The sequence below is a fragment of the Coregonus clupeaformis genome, chromosome 10, assembly GCF_020615455.1.
Source record: "Coregonus clupeaformis isolate EN_2021a chromosome 10, ASM2061545v1, whole genome shotgun sequence".
In the NCBI taxonomy this organism is placed as follows: Eukaryota; Metazoa; Chordata; class Actinopteri; order Salmoniformes; family Salmonidae; genus Coregonus; species Coregonus clupeaformis.
This window is the reverse complement of record NC_059201.1, coordinates 29,701,439-29,717,066: the sequence shown is the minus strand read 5'-3', so window position 1 is coordinate 29,717,066 and position 15,628 is coordinate 29,701,439. Positions and strand designations below refer to the sequence as shown.

The window sequence follows — 15,628 nt, the reverse complement described above, 5'->3', positions numbered from 1 at the left end:
GAATAGAAAATAGCCCAGCACCATAAATGAGCAATGCTAATAAACGGCTAATCGCTAACAGTCATGCTAAAATGCTCATGCATTCCAATGCAAGATGCTAACGGTAGTGCTAATGCTAGCGGGAGGGCAAGATCGCTAACAAGCTCAACACACTGTAATTATACACAATAGACCACAAAACTTAGCTCCACATAATATGACACATATCTCAAGGCACTTACGTTTAGATGCATGCACAATTAAATATCAGACATACAGTAGTTAAAGTTCAGCAGGAGGTCAACTGTGGAATCGCTCATCAAGATGGGGAAAGCACTTTCTGACCACACAGTGTGCTGGAGTCATAGACTAACTGAAACTGAAGTCCCGGGAATCAAGGCCGCTGATAGGCTGAACAAGAGGTGGTGATAAGTATTTTGCGTGACCCTGACCAATAAGACACTAACAAAAGTGGGGGTCCTCTGAATGAGACTATGCTGCCCGACTAGAACTGACCAGAAGGAATGGCTAGAATCAGCTGACTGATGCAGGACGTTTTAACGTGCTTCAGAGTTATTATTGAATTAACCTGTCAGGTGACACTGAGGTGGTCAGGGTTGCCACGTCTTCAACCAGCTAAAACCATACAATTGGCATGCACTTCTATTCATTCTATTCTATCAGAAAACGTACTTTCTCCATGCATTTTCTCATGCAGCAGCCAAGCCTGGAATGCATTTCTTCACTCTAAAGGTGTTTGGGTAAATGTAGAGCCTTGTATTTATCTAAAGATATGGCTCTAGGTAAATTATGCAAAACTGCATTTTCCATGTTATGCCTATGTATGACATGCTGTATTTTGCCGGCAATGACATGGCACAGTTTCTAAACCCAGGTGCGCAATATCGCGAGACTTTCGGGAACGCTTGCGAAACAGACCAAACAGAACAAGCCAGGTTTTGTGGTTTGAGAAGTCAATGAGAGAAATGAAAATTATTCCTTAGATGTTAATTTTCTCGAAATCTAAAGACATAACCTAGGTTCAATGCAATGTCTTAAGTAGTTGAACATGTTATTATTCCAACCTCGTGAAAGGGATCAACAGACACGTTTTTATTTTCGTCAAAAACAACTTTATATCGAAGGAGTGCCTTTGATTTAACGGCTTGCACATGCGCAGTTTGGCGCGAGACGACCGTTAGACCAATGACGTGTTTCTACGCATGAGTTTAGATAGCCAACGTCGCCATGACATCGCCTACAAGTGTGATCGGGAATTTCTATTGGAGAAGCAGTTTTAGCCTATCTTCATACTGTACTGTCTTTGACATTGGTCTTCGCATAAATCGAACCAACTGGTTGCTATAGCATCGGGGAGAGGTCGTACAGTTAACCAACCAGAGACGAATTCCCACGGTCTTATAAACCAATGAAAATAGGACTCTGACAATAGCGGAAATACATGAAACCCATACCACCGATACATTTTTGCTCATACCGCGTGTTTATAGGGAATCTCGAGTTGATGATAGCCAAGTGCCAAGGTAAATATAAATGTGCATTCACCGGTAAACCCCCCCCCCCGGGTTTATAACTTTGATAAGTTGATGATTTTGTCTGGTGGCAAATTGAGTATATTCTACCTATATGATTACAGAACAATTTCTGACTGTATTTTGCACAGCGACCTGACGTTAGCTAGCTACCAAGCTAAAGCTAACGGGACCCCCGCTAGTAGCACTAGCAGTAACCATAAATGAACGTTGTGGATCAGTCTTAACACTTTCCAGCATTAACTGCAGAGGTTGCTAACATTGTTTTTCTAAGGCAATGTCAGAGACCAAGTTTCACTTAAGGCTTAGACTCCCGATGTGTCCCAAAGCAAAGTTTCACTGTGTGTTCGACATTTCTCAACGCTCTCATAAAGAGTTTGTGTAACTTGTGTGTAAATGTGTTCCTCCAGTCTTTAATGTTAGGCCTGTAGTTTAGGAACAGGGACTTTCCATTTCACTGTCAATGCATTGTGTCTAATAATAATAATAATATGCCATTTAGCAGACGCTTTTATCCAAAGCGACTTACAGTCATGCGTGCATACATTTTTGTGTATGGGTGGTCCCGGGGATCGAACCCACTACCTTGGCGTTACAAGCGCCGTGCTCTACCAGCTGAGCTACAGAGGGTGTGTGTGTGTGTGTGTGTGTGTGTGTGTGTGTGTGTGTGTGTGTGTGTGTGTGTGTGTGTGTGTGTGTGTGTGTGTGTGTGTGTGTGTGTGTGTGTGTGTGTGTGTGTGTGTGTGTGTGTGTGTGTGTGTGTGTGTGTGTGTGTGTGTGTGTGTGTGTGTGTGTGTGAAAGAGAGAGAGAGAGAGAGAGAAGAGAGGTCTCTGTTGGTGCTGTAGGCTTTGATTTTTTTTTTTTTTTTTTTTATATTTCACCTTTATTTAACCAGGTAAGCCAGTTGAGAACAGGTTCTCATTTACAACTGCGACCTGGCCAAGACAAAGCAAAGTAGTGCAACAAAAACAACACAGAGTTACATATGGGGTAAAAAAAAACATAAAGTCAGAAATACAACAGAAAATATATATACAGTGTGTGCAAATGTAGCAAGTTATGGAGGTAAGGCAATAAATAGGCTATAGTGCAGAATAATTACAATAGTATTAACACTGGAATGCTAGATGTGCAAGAGATTATGTGCAAATAGAGATACTGGGGTGCAAAAGAGCAAATTAAATAACAATATAGGGATGAGGTAGTTGGGTGGGCTAATTTCAGATGGGCTGTGTACAGGTGCAGTGATCGGTAAGGTGCTCTGACAACTGATGCTTAAAGTTATTGAGGGAGATAAGAGTCTCCAGCTTCAGAGATTTTTGCAATTCGTTCCAGTCATGGAGACTGGATTCCAGAGGCATGTCTATGGTTTCAAAGGATTACCTTTTCTCTCATCAGAACAAACGTCTATAATTTGGAACCCGCCTCAGCTTGCTTAGGTGCCCACTCTTTGATATAGATAGCACTCACTAGGTTAATGTCTGACAAACCTGGCTAGCACCTCTGGCTAGTACCTCATCCTCATCATGATGTTAGACAGGTCATTGACCCTGAGGGTTACTCACTTTAGATGGTGTTCTTTTCCAGGCCTTACATAAGAGAAACCTCCCCTCAGTGGTGACGTTAAGCCTTTCTTACCCTAACTCGAGGTATCTGTCTCTACAGCTAGCCAACTACTGTGGTGGTATGTTCCTGTTCCAGCACCTGTGGGGTAAATTTACTGTGTAGAAATTGAGGCCATGCTGCATCCTTCCCTCAGACTTCCTGGGGGGTTCCAGGAACTAGCCACTCCGTGGTTCCGTTTAGCAGCGAAATCAATCTGACATGGCAAGGAGTGTTGGAGAGTGCTGCTGACAACCTGGCCATATCTCATAGTGGGGTGATGGCAGGTTGGGATGGGAAGAAGACCCATGGAAATTCCAGTGTTCCTCTGATGCGTACAGTAGGTTATAAGAAACTGGCCTACTGAAGCTTTAAACAACCCCAATAACAGATACATCAAGGAGAGGATGTCCATTAAAACCATGATCAGGCCTAGGCTATGTCCTGATGAGTTGTTGGTTGGATTAGAATTTGCTGCCTCACATGTTTAATAGCTAGCCATTAATGTGTTCTATCATGATGGAACAAACACAAACTGGGCTAATCTTGCCATGTCGGTCCTTCATAGATTAGATTGGTTTGGCTCCCCTCAACCAAAGGCATGTTGTTTTGTTATTTTATTATTGCCGGTGTTGTCAAGACTGAGACACCTCTGGTCCTGGATATCTCAGCTGTTTAAGTGTTGTGTTATTCTACTCTGTCATTTTGATGAGAGGGAAAGAAACACACAAGTCTTACATTGTCAGCACCACTCTCGTATGTCGATAGAGGCATTGCAGAGTTGGCTGGTAGGCCACATCTCCTTATTTCCTCCTCTACCCCATTGGCACGCCCCTGGTCCTCTCCTCCACCCTCCTCTCCCAGACCCACAGTGTCTGCTGTGAGTCACTCAGCTCCTGTTCATCTGAGATCCCTCTGAAGTTTGGGCTCCGATTACTTATACACACACACTGTCACTCACTCCTGTCCCGCTGGCACTGTGATTACTGGGGTTTAGTGGGTTAGGCACACACTTGGAGGGGGGCAGGGTAAGGGTTAGCCCCGTAGCAACAGGATGAAGAGGGCAGAGACATCGTCAGGACAGGATTAATTTACACACTCACTCATTTGCCCTTATATGTCTCTGCTCACACACCAACTTACACTACCGTTCAAAAGTTTGGGGTCACATTTAAAAATAACATCAAATTGATCAGAAATACAGTGTAGACGTTGTTAATGTTGTAAATGGCTATTGTAGCTGGAAACGGCTGATTTTTAATGGAATATCTACATAAGCTTACAGAGGCCCATTATCAGCAACCATCAGTCCTGTGTTCCAATGGTACGTTGTATTTGCTAATCCAAGTTTATCATTTTAAAAGGCTAATTGATCATTAGAACGCCCTTTTGCAATTATATTAGCACAGCTGAAAACTGTTGTGCTGATTTAAAAGAAGCAATAAAACTGGCCTTCTTGAGACTAGTTGAGTATCTGGAGCATCAGCAATTGTGGGTTCGATTACAGGATCAAAATGGTCAGAGACAAATAACTTTCTTCTGAAACTCGTCAGTCTATTCTTGTTCTGAGAAATGAAGGCTATTCCATGCGAGAAATTGCCAAGAAACTGGAGATCTCATACAACACTGTGTACTACTCCTGTCACAGAACAGCGCAAACTGGCTCTAACCAGAATAGAAAGAGGAGTGGGAGGCCCCGGTGCACAACTGAGCAAGAGGACAAATACATGAGTGTCTAGTTTGAGAAACAGACGCCTCACAGGTCCTCAACTGGCAGCTTCATTAAATAGTACCCGCAAAACACCATTCTCAACGTCAACAGTGAAGAGGCGACTCCGGGATGCTGACCTTCTAGGCAGAGTTGCAAAGAAAAAGCCATATCTCAGACTGGCCAATAAAAATAAAAGATTAAGATGGGCAAAAGAACGCAGACACTAGACAGAGAAAGATTGGAAAAAAGTGTTATGGACAGAAGAATCGAAGTTTGAGGTGTTCGGATCACAAAGAATAACATTTGTGAGACTCAGACCAAATGAAAAGATGCTGGAGGAGTGCTTGATGCCATCTGTCAAGCAGGGTGGAGGCAATGTGATGGTCTGGGGGTGCTTTGGTGGTGGTAAAGTGGGAGATTTGTACAGGGTAAAAGGGATCTTGAAGAAGGAAGGCTATCACTCCATTTTGCAACGCCATGCCATACCCTGTGGACGGTGCTTGATTGGAGCCAATTTCCTCCTACGACAGGACAATGACCCAAAGCACAGCTCCAAACTATGCAAGAACTATCTAGGGAAGAAGCAGTCAGCTGGTATTCTGTCTATAATGGAGTGGCCTGCACAGTCACCGGATCTCAACCCTATTGAGCTGTTGTGGGAGCAGCTTGAACGTATGGTACGTAAGAAGTGCCCATCAAGCCAATCAAACTTGTGAGAGGTGCTTCAGGAAGCATGAGGTGAAATCTCTTCAGATTACCTCAACAAATTGACAACTAGAATGCCAAAGGTCTGCAAGGATGTAATTGCTGCAAATTGAGGATTCTTTGACGAAAGCAAAGTTTGAAGGACACAATTATTATTTCAATTAAAAATCATTATTTCTAACCTTGTCAATGACTACATTTCCTATGCAATTTGCTATATTTCCTATTCAAACTCATTTCATGGAAACAAGGACATTTCTAAGTGACCCCAAACTTTTGAACGGTAGTGTATGTAGCCTAAGCCATCAGACATTGTCACATATCCTTAATAAGCTTTCTAGACACACACACATATGCTCACACAGATTACCTTAATATAGCCTAGCCCAATTCTAGAATTGTAATTTTGCCAAGAGAAAAGGGAAAAAAAGTGGTTGTAGTAAACAGAGCTGTTTCTATTTACTTCCTACAAATGTGGCTCGATCCTTTGAATGGTTTAAGTTACAAAATATAATGAACCCATTCCTCTAAAATGCCCACAAGCATCATTAGAACACAGTGGACAAGACCAGGCGCTAAATCAGAGTTGGGGGGAATAACAATCAATGATGCACATATTCTGATGTACAGTGGGCTCCAGAATTACTGGCACCCCTGACTGGCAGTGCACAAACAATACTTTAAAAAATATAAACAATATAATTATAGAGAAACTCAAAATACCAACATGTGAGAAACACAGTACTTTATTAATGTTTCAATGGAACCAACCAAAATCATACAATTATTTAATACAAAATAAATGTCACCAAAATCAAGGTTTCATAATTATTGGCACTCCTCATTTAGCATTGGCACTCCTCATTTAGTACTTAGTGCAACCACCTCTGGCAAGGATAACAGCATGGAGTCTTTTCCTGTAATGTTTGACAAGGTTAAGGAACACATTTGGAGGGATTTTGGACCATTCCTCTATGCAGATCCTTTCAAGATCCTTCACATTCTTGGGTTTGCGCTTATCAACTGCCCTCTTCAACTCAGCCCACAGATTTCCGATTGGATTGAGGTCCGGCGACTGAGATGACCATGGCAGAACATTGAGTTTGTTGACACAGAACCATTTCTGTGTGGATCTTGAGGTATGTTTTGGGTCATTGTCTTGTTGGAAAGTCCACCTACGGCCAAGTCCCAGCCTTCTGGCAGAGGCAATCAGATTGTCAGCCAAAATTGCCTGATACTTGGTGGAATTCATTATGCCATCAATCTTAACCAGTGCCCCTGGACCTCTGGAATTAAAACAGCCCCAAAACATCACTGACCCACCATATTTCACTGTGGGTATGCGGTGCCTCTCCTTGTATGCATCTCTGTTTCTACGCCAAACATGCCGATGCTGTACCTGACCAAAACATTCAATTTTGGTCTCATCTGACCAGAGCACCTTCTTCCAGTCATAATTTAAATGACGTTTGGCAAACTCCAAGCGCTTGCGTCTGCGTCTTGGGGTCAGAAAGGGCTTTCTTCTGGCAACCCTTCCAAAGAGCCTGTGGTTGTGGAGGTGGCGTCTGATGGTGCTTTTTGAAACCTGGTGACCCCAAGACGCCACCAAGGCCTGCACAGTGATTCTTGGGGATTTTGTTGCTTCTCTCACCATCCTCCTCCCTATCCTGGAGGGCAAAATGCATTTGTGTCCTCTACCCGTGAGGTTTTCAACTGTTCCATATCTTTTTAATTTGTTAATAATTGCCCTGACAGTGCTCAGTGGTATATTCAATCGTTTGTGGATCTTCTTGTAGCCATTACCAGATTTATGAAGGTCTACAACCATCTCTCTTTTGAACTGCCAGATCTTTTTTCTTCATGGTGTTGGATGACAAAGGGAAATTGCATGCGTGTTACCTCATTTTTATACCCTAGTAAAACAGGAAGTGATGTAATGGCTCACATGTTGGTATTTTGAGTTTATCTCTATAATTATATTGTTTAACATTTTTAAAGTATTGTTTGTGCATTGCCAGTCAGGGGTGCCAGTAATTTTGGAGCCCACTGTATTATTCACTTCAAACCATACTTCCTTAAGATTAAAATACTGTCAAAAGTACTTTCAGGCTGATTTGTAATAGACTGTCATAGCCCCTATTTATTTATTTATTTATTTATTTATATTTATATATATATATATATATATATACACACACACACACACAGTGGGGAGAACAAGTATTTGATACACTGCCGATTTTGCAGGTTTTCCTACTTACAAAGCATGTAGAGGTCTATACTTTTTATCATAGGTACACTTCAACTGTGAGAGACGGAATCTAAAACAAAAATCCAGAAAATCACATTGTATGATTTATTAATTTGCATTTTATTGCATGACATAAGTATTTGATCACCTACCAACCAGTAAGAATTCCGGCTCTCACAGACCTGTTAGTTTTTCTTTAAGAAACCCTCCTGTTCTCCACTCATTACCTGTATAAAAGACACCTGTCCACACACTTAATCAAACAGACTCCAACCTCTCCACAATGGCCAAGACCAGAGAGCTGTGTAAGGACATCAGGGATAAAATTGTAGACCTGCACAAGGCTGGGATGGGCTACAGGACAATAGGCAAGCAGCTTGGTGAGAAGGCAACAACTGTTGGTGCAATTATTAGAAAATGGAAGAAGTTCAAGATGACGGTCAATCACCCTCGGTCTGGGGCTCCATGCAAGATCTCACCTCGTGGGGCATCAATGATCATGAGGAAGATGAGGGATCAGCCCAGAACTACACGGCAGGACCTGGTCAATGACCTGAAGAGAGCTGGGACCACAGTCTCAAAGAAAACCATTAGTAACACACTACGCCGTCATGAATTAAAATCCTGCAGCGCACGCAAGGAGTCCCTGCTCAAGCCAGCGCATGTCCAGGCCCGTCTGAAGTTTGCCAGTGACCATCTGGATGATCCAGAGGAGGAATGGGAGAAGGTCATGTGGTCTGATGAGACAAAAATAGAGCTTTTTGGTCTAAACTCCACTCGCCGTGTTTGGAGGAAGAAGAAGGATGAGTACAACCCCAAGAACACCATCCCAACCGTGAAGCATGGAGGTGGAAACATCATTCTTTGGGGATGCTTTTCTGCAAAGGGGACAGGACGACTGCACCGTATTGAGGGGAGGATGGATGGGGCCATGTATCGCGAGATCTTGGCCAACAACCTCCTTCCCTCAGTAAGAGCATTGAAGATGGGTCATGGCTTGGTCTTCCAGCATGACAACGACCCGAAACACACAGCCAGGGCAACTAAGGAGTGGCGCCGTAAGAAGCATCTCAAGGTCCTGGAGTGGCCTAGCCCAGTCTCCAGACCTGAACCCAATAGAAAATCTTTGGAGGGAGCTGAAAGTCCGTATTGCCCAGCGACAGCCCCGAAACCTGAAGGATCTGGAGAAGGTCTGTATGGAGGAGTGGAACAAAATCCCTGCTGCAGTGTGTGCAAACCTGGTCAAGAACTACAGGAAACGTATGATCTCTGTAATTGCAAACAAAGGTTTCTGTACCAAATATTAAGTTCTGCTTTTCTAATGTACAGTGGGGGAAAAAAGTATTTAGTCAGCCACCAATTGTGCAAGTTCTCCCACTTAAAAAGATGAGAGAGGCCTGTAATTTTCATCATAGGTACACGTCAACTATGACAGACAAATTGAGGGAAAAAAATCCAGAAAATCACATTGTAGGATTTTTAATGAATTTATTTGCAAATTATGGTGGAAAATAAGTATTTGGTCAATAACAAAAGTTTCTCAATACTTTGTTATATACCCTTTGTTGGCAATGACACGGGTCAAACATTTTCTGTAAGTCTTCACAAGGTTTTCACACACTGTTGCTGGTATTTTGGCCCATTCCTCCATGCAGATCTCCTCTAGAGCAGTTATGTTTTGGGGCTGTCGCTGGGCAACACGGACTTTCAACTCCCTCCAAAGATTTTCTATGGGGTTGAGATCTGGACACTGGTTAGGCCACTCCGGGACCTTGAAATGCTTCTTACGAAGCCACTCCTTCATTGCCCGGGCGGTGTGTTTGGGATCATTGTCATGCTGAAAGACCCAGCCACGTTTCATCTTCAATGCCCTTGCTGATGGAAAGAGGTTTTCACTCAAAATCTCACGATACATGGCCCCATTCATTCTTTCCTTTACACGGATCAGTCGTCCTGGTCCCTTTGCAGAAAAACAGCCCCAAAGCATGATGTTTCCACCCCCATGCTTCACAGTAGGTATGGTGTTCTTTGGATGCAACTCAGCATTCTTTGTCCTCCAAACACGACGAGTTGAGTTTTTACCAAAAAGTTCTATTTTGGTTTCATCTGACCATATGACATTCTCCCAATCCTCTTCTGGATCATCCAAATGCACTCTAGCAAACTTCAGACGGGCCTGGACATGTACTGGCTTAAGCAGGGGGGACACGTCTGGCACTGCAGGATTTGAGTCCCTGGCCGCGTAGTGTGTTACTGATGGTAGGCTTTGTTACTTTGTTCCCAGCTCTCTGCAGGTCATTCACTAGGTCCCCCCCGTGTGGTTCTGGGATTTTTGCTCACCGTTCTTGTGATCATTTTGACCCCACGGGGTGAGATCTTGCGTGGAGCCCCAGATCGAGGGAGATTATCAGTGGTCTTGTATGTCTTCCATTTCCTAATAATTGCTCCCACAGTTGATTTCTTCAAACCAAGCTGCTTACCTATTGCAGATTCAGTCTTCCCAGCCTGGTGCAGGTCTACAATTTTGTTTCTGGTGTCCTTTGACAGCTCTTTGGTCTTGGCCATAGTGGAGTTTGGAGTGTGACTGTTTGAGGTTGTGGACAGGTGTCTTTTATACTGATAACAAGTTCAAACAGGTGCCATTAATACAGGTAACGAGTGGAGGACAGAGGAGCCTCTTAAAGAAGTTACAGGTCTGTGAGAGCCAGAAATCTTGCTTGTTTGTAGGTGACCAAATACTTATTTTCCACCAGAGCGCGATGGGACAAGGACATCCCAGCCGGCCAAATCCTCCCTTAACCCTGACGACGATGGGCCAATTGTGCGCCGCCTCATGGGTCTACCGGTCGCGGCTGGCAGTGACACAGCCCGGGATCGAACCCGGATCTGTAGTGACGCCTCTAGCACTGCGATGCAGTGCCTTAGACCGCTGCGCCACTCGGGAGGCCCCCCGGCTGGCCTATTCTAGGACTTTGTGGATCATATGAAATCAGATCTGACAACTGAGCCATATCAGATATTATCTATGCACACACACACTCAGTCTCCTGCCAGGACGGGAGGGGGTTTCCCTGCCCCCTGAGAGGGAGAGCGAGAGGGGACTGGGAGACTAAAGCCCTTCTGGAGGGACACCATGGCTTTATTTGTGCACCATCAATTCTAAACCAAGGAGTGACACTGCCAGGAAAAGCAATAATGCTCCCTCCATACCTCCCACAGTCCAACTTTTTAACTGCCATCAATCATCATTCCCTCCATAGGTCAGACACAGTCAGTAATTTGGTCACTGTTATGTAAAGTGTGTGTTGGTGTCTTGTCAAATGCATGAATCATATATCCTAACCTCTGCTCTTTTGTTGTTGTGCTCTGTAACGCTTAGCCTAGGGTCATTCCATGTCATTTCAGCAAGCCATGACACCCACCATCTCAGATCGTTCTGAAATCATTTCTGTAGTTAGAAACAGATACAATTAGCATTCATGAAAAATATTTTGAATTGGCTGTTTTTAATTTATAGGATTCACATAATATTCAACAAATTATAGTACCAAACTTTTTCCTACCATTAAGTAAGACATGAGGAATCCAAGAAAATTGTCAAAAGCCACCCATGGACCCCCCACAGCCCATGCCAATCCCTCCCCAACAAACAGTATCTGTTCTCTATGTTTGACATGTTAATATGGAGCTGTGGTTGGAGTATTGCTTCTTCACCATTTGTAATGTGTTCCCTGTGTATCTGGTAACGTTTTTTCCCCCGTTTAGAGAAATTAGTCATTGAAGTCGCTTGCATTATTTACCGTAAATCAGTGCGACATTACCAGGTTTTGCCCACTAGATGCCGCTGTTTCTGCTACTGCCACCACACCCTTTTATAAAAATTTCTGGTTTATTAAATGAGTCACAACATTTCCTTTTTGCAACTTTGGGTAGAAAACCAATAGCTTTTGCTCATGATGAAAATAAATTGTGTGGTCAAGCCAGTCCTCCATGAAAGCAATTCCTTTTGTCCTTCTCTTAGCAACCTAATGATTCAACCCAACTCTCCTTGAATAGTCCAACAAATGGAAGCTCTCTGAGTGCTATCCATATGGTGCAATTCTCATATGAATAATTTTCCTACAAGCCTAAAACTTTGATGGAGAAATTGGATAGTGACAAAAATTGTGACAACCCTAATAAAATAATTCAATCATAAACCATTGCATGGAAGTCATGTTCTTTAAAATACAATTATTAGAAAACATCTCATATATATATATATATATATATATATATATATATATATATATATAGTGTGATTTGTGACATTTACCATTAAACCCAACCCAATACCATTAACATTGCAAAACACTATATAGTGTGTATTTGGGACTTTTACCGTTAAAGAGACCATAACATTGAAACCATTAGAACTGCTGTAGCCTAATGGTTTGCTTGTTCACCAGTAATGGTCTAACTAATCCATACCTTTTTGAAGGGAATAAACCTCACATAGAGGGGCTGTTTCCTGGACACACATTAAGCAAAAGAGAATGACAAACTGAATCACTTTCATGGAGGACTGGCTTGAATTGTGAGGATGACCATACAATCTATTTTCATCATGAGCAAAGGCTATTGGTTTTCTAACCAATGTTGCAAAGAAAATGTTGTGATCCATTTAACAAACAGAAGAGACCTCCAACATGGATAAAAGGGTGTGGTGGCAATTAGCAGGAACAGCGGCATCTAGTGAGCAAAATGTGGTACTCTCTCACATTTATGGTAAATAATGCAAGCAACTTCGATGGCTCATTTCTCAGAACAGGGGAAAAATAATATAACCAGATTTACAGGGAATACATTACAAAGGACGAAGAAGCAATACTCCAAGCAGCAGCTCCATACTGCTTGTCAAACATGGAGAACTAATACTGGTTGTTGGGGAGGGATTGGCATGGGGGGCCCGTGGGTGGCTTTTTATCATTTTATTGGATTCCTCATGTCTTACTCATTGTTAGGAAGACTTTAAGGTCCAAATCGGATGTTAGGTACTATATTTATTTAAGATTATAGGAATCCTATAAATTAAAATTACCAATTTGGGTGGAGTCAATTAGCTTAATGTCTAAGAGATTAAATTATATTTCAACAAAATAGTGTTTCAGGAATTCTAATTATTATTTTGTATATCATTTTTTGTATTTTACCACCTTTTTTTCTCCCAATTTCAATCTTGTCTCATCGATGCAACTCCCCAACGGGCTCGGGAGAGGCGAAAGTCAAGTCACGCGTCCTCCGGAACATGGCCCGTGCTCCTTAACACCCGCCCGCTTAACCCTTAAGCCAGCTGCACCAATGTGTCGGAGGAAACCTCATTCAACTGACGACTGAAGTCAGCCTGCAGGCGCCCGGCCCGCCACAAGGAGTCGCTAGAGAGCGATGAGCCAAGTAAAGCCCCCCCAGCCAAACCCTCCCTTAACCCGGATGACGCTGGGCCAATTGTGCGCCGCCCTATGGGACTCCCGGTCACGGCCGGTTGTGAAACAGCCTGGGATCGAACCCGGGTCTGTAGTGATGCCTCAAGCACTGCGATGCAGTGCCTTAGACCGCTGTGCCACTCGGGAGGCCCCCAGGAATGCTGAACTTAACTACAGAAAGGATTTCAGAACAATCTGAGATGGTGGGAGTCGAATTCCCTCTTTTCATGTGCTTTTTGAGGTGGAATGACTCGCTAGTTGTTAAGAAGCATAGTTAGCTATATAAGGCTGACGTGTGCTATATAAGGCTCCATAAGTGACACAAGCAAGTGACTGTTATGCCAGGGAAGTCAGTTAGATTGAGAGAGGGAGGCCCTGGTATTTGTCCTTGAGAGTACACAAGCATGGTTCCATTCCACAGTAACAGCCGAGTCGTGGCAACCTGCTTTGTTAGGTAGAGTGTGGAGAAGGTATAGGAAAGGCCATGGCAGAATCCTGTCCTGGTGCCAACTCGCCTACATTCCTCCCTCTACTTCACCCTACCTTACCCTACTCTACCCCCACCCCCTCCTTTCTCTCTCTTTCTGGCACCCTATTACTCTAATTAGAATCTGATGTCCTTTTGTTGAAGGATTACTGCCTTATATTGAGCCTGGGATCTCATTTTCACTGGCTTATTATAACATACTCTGGCACAATGGCTGTCTCACTCTCTTTCTCCCACTCTCTCTCTCTCCACTTTTTCCATTTTGCTCTGAAAGGCTCAGGCTGATCCCTCCTCTTCTCTTCAGCTGGGGATCGCGTGCAGCAGATCACCGAGAAAATTATGGACTTGAAGAGTATGAAGGGATTTGAGACAGCAAAGGGATTTAGTCTCAGATTGTGGAAGCAGGGAAGTGCAAAGTAGTGATGTTGTGGGATTGTTAAAGGTGCACTATGCAGAAATTGCTCCGCCATTTCCTGGTTGCTAAAATTCTAATAGTTCACCTAATTTCAGTTTGTGACAAAACAAGCAAGTATAGTGTAGAGAATCATTGTACCATCTAAACCGCTGTGAAATATATTTTCCATAACCCAAAATATTGTATTTTCAGCTGTTTTGAAGCTGGTGTACAAAACCGAAAGTAAAAGACGCAAAAACTCAACTTAAGAACGGGAAGCATAGAAATAGCGCACATAGAACAGATCTACCGCTTCTTAGACTGCTTTCATTGAGAATGCCAGATCTATAACTAACATTTCTATGTGCATTTGGTCACATCACCCAAAAAGTTACATATTGCAGCTTTAAGGGGTCGATGGGGACAGAGGAGTTGTATTGAGAGGGAGTTGTGATAATGGTGAGAGAGAAGGTAAAAATGACTGGGACTACTCTTCACTCTCATCGTCACCCTGACACTCACACACTGACTATATTGGCACAGACCTTGAATTGCAAATTATTTTCTGTTTCAAATTGCAACTCTCTCAGCTGATCTGTTCTGATCTGAATCGTTGTAACGAAGGCTACTTGTAGTATGTTTGTTATTGCACATCATTTCAGTCTATGTGGATGTATTCATCTATTTGGCTGCCTGTAAGAATGTAGGCTATGGGGTTGTTTCAGTGTGTGTGTGTGTGTGTGTGTGTGTGTTTACTGAATGTGTGTGCGTCTTGCTCTATCAGAACGCTGTCTTCTGTGACTCAGGCTGCAGTACTTTTCCACTGTGCTCTGCAGTGGCCTGCTCATTGGACCAGGCCCAGTTTCCCCATCAACACCCACTCAGGGGCCTTCATCACACCCATCACCCAATCCACTGGCTGGCCAGCTCACCTCAGCAACCAGCCAGACACCCCATCTCTCAATCCATCACAGACACTGCTCTTCCTTTCTGATAGTGATAGTGATTCACCAAGGGATGCAGATGGAGAGTTTTGGCTGGGGGGGTTCATTAGGCATTAGAGGAGAGGGAGGGCTTCCTCTGTGATCTGCAGACACACATGCACTCTCCCTCACGTGTTCACACAAGCACTGCAATGCAGAACCATGGCACAAATTGTTGGTCAGGACACCAATACACACTGTGCTCCTGCCAAAATAACTTTAATCAACAGCCTGCTTCACTGCCCACACTTGTTTTAATAACACACACACTGACTAATGGCTATGCATCTGAAGCAAAAGCGTATTATCAACATGAACCCACAGCAGCCTAATAACCCACCTACATCAGACCACCAGTGCTGCTTCCCAACATTCTATTCAACTGGGTGCACTGTGCAGGATCTTTACTTAAAGTAAGTATTACGTTTCCAGGGTGAGACAGCAGATTCCAGCCCTGTCATCCTGTAATGATCATATTTCCTGTTTTAATATGATAATAT

At 43.3% G+C, this 15,628-nt stretch overlaps 1 protein-coding gene across 2 annotated transcripts in view; it reads left to right on the top strand.

Moving 5' to 3' along the window:
* The first annotated feature begins 1,214 nt into the window (after positions 1 to 1,214).
* The window catches only part of LOC121574978 (inositol hexakisphosphate kinase 2), a 29,293-nt gene continuing 14,879 nt past the window's right edge, over positions 1,215 to 15,628 (top strand). Inside the window, exons 1-2 of one of the 2 annotated variants that reach the window (XM_041887695.2) lie at positions 1,215 to 1,523; positions 6,593 to 6,690. The gene's annotated coding sequence lies outside the window, so the exon portion shown is untranslated. The remainder of the gene's footprint in view (positions 1,524 to 6,592; positions 6,691 to 15,628) is intronic. The other variant, XM_041887694.2, reaches the window with a different exon arrangement.